The following is a 2,188-nucleotide window of genomic DNA, read 5'->3' as shown; positions in this document are numbered from 1 at the left end:
AACTTATTGTCGAACTGAATGTATCGAGAAAATGAACCCAATGACACCAAATTCAACCCGATCCGGGCCCAAATGGGTCCAAATCACAGACCCAAGGCATATTTGGAAGGTTTACAACATAAATTAGATGACCAAATGATTTTTAAATGTAACATGCTTACAGCCAAATTGATCAAATCAACGAGATGAATCTAAGGAGCCTAATATTGCTTAATTGTGACATCGTTTGGACACTCAAATTTTTTATAAATGCTCCACGATTAAAGGGATCAATATGAGTCGTTTATTGAAACACTCCCAACATGCCCTCAATCTTCTCTATATTTACAGAGCATGTCACTCCCAAAAAATTATAAATAGACTATATTCTTCTCATGAAAAGGGGAGGGGAGTGGAGGAAGAAAATAAGAGCTATGAGGCTGAAGTTCCACCCCGGCAGCACCATCAGTAAACTTTCGTCGACGACTGCTACAAGACTTTTACCCATATGTCGACTAACATAAATTGGACTTTTGTCTAACCTCCATCGATCTCCTACTACGGTCCTTCCGACCACAATCACCCATCGACTATAGTATTTACACAACTGAATGCTAAATATTTAAATAGTTTTTTTCTATACACTTAAGTCTTAAGAATACATGAGAGTTTATATCTATACCACTAGCTTGGATAATTGAGATAGACTATACATTACATATGAAGGTACTAGTGAAGTCAAATAATATATGTTAAATATATTATTACATGATTATAAATTTTTTTTGCATGCAACCTAATGAGACTGTCTCAGACATGTACACTAAGTTAACTCATACAATGACATCATTGCATGTTTTAGGTAAATAACTTTCAAACTTTGAGAAGCTCAACAAAATTATATGTTCTCCACTTGATAATTTTGATGCCAAAGTCACTGTTATGTGAATCAAAAGACTTGAATGCCTATTATTTTGATAATCTTTTTAGCTCACTCATTGCCTACAAGCAGTGTGAGTCGAAGAATTTTGGATGTAGGTGATAAGAGAAAAGAGAAGACTATAGAGCTAAAGGCCAAAGACAAAGATAAAAATGGCTTAGAGATTTTAGGAGTGAGGAGATAGCATTAATAGCAATCCAATTTAAAAGTTTCCTGAAGCTGAAGCACATGCGTCACTCAGTGGAGCAAAGATAAAACTGGTAAAAATGATAAGATTTCTTTTAACACTATTTTTTTGGGTGTAGGAAATCTAGTCATCTCAAATCCAAATGCTCCAGTTTTAAGAGTCACTCCGTGAAGAAAAAAGTTAAGGATAAACCAAATGCAAAAAGGAGAAATGAAAGAAGCAAAAAAAAAATCTCCTAGGTAGACTTAGCCTCTGACTCATCAAAACAAGATCAAGAAGAGGAGATAACGAACTTATGCTGAATGACCAAGGGTTCAATTGTTAACTCTGATCAATTATAAGTATGTTAAGAATTTTTTATGTATTTGTTTATCTGTTTTGTTTGTTTGTTTATTTTTTATATATAATTATGTTTTATGTACGATTGGAGGATATAGTTTTTTTTACATGTTTTCATTTTTTATCTTTTTGTTTTGTGTTTTTTAGTTGTTTTCTTTCACTTCTTTAAAATTTTCTTGTTTCATGCATGTAGTTCAATATATGTGTTGTATTATCTCTCCTTTTTGTAATGTCAAAAAGTAGAGTAGATATTTAGTTGTATTTGTTCATTGTTTATTTAGTTTCAATTTTATTTTTTAAGAAAGAAAAAATTATAAAAAAAATATTTTCCCTATTTTTTAATATAATTCTCTTAGTGAGTGGGAGAGTAGGAGAAAATAATATAAATTCAACTAATAATGTTTGTCATCATCAAAAAGTGAGAGATTATTGTAAATCGGGCACCTGAGTTTATATTTTGTATGATAACAAATATTATTGATTGTCTTTTTATTTTTCATAGTATTTGTAGTGTATATTTATTTATGTGTATACTAATATTTTATGTATATCACATACCATTCAATGAAGATTCAGAGCTCAAGATTAGGTAAAATAGGATATGTTGAAAGAGTTTGTAATATTCATTTATTTATTTTTTATTTATTGAGTCTAGTCCTATAATCGTACACACACACTCAGGGATTGCGATAGTGAGAAAAATTAGAAGTATAATTTTTTAAACTAATAGTACTATATGATCA

Source organism: Dendrobium catenatum, unplaced genomic scaffold, assembly GCF_001605985.2.
Source record: "Dendrobium catenatum unplaced genomic scaffold, ASM160598v2 fragScaff_scaffold_218, whole genome shotgun sequence".
In the NCBI taxonomy this organism is placed as follows: Eukaryota; Viridiplantae; Streptophyta; class Magnoliopsida; order Asparagales; family Orchidaceae; genus Dendrobium; species Dendrobium catenatum.
This window is presented reverse-complemented; position numbering follows the sequence as displayed.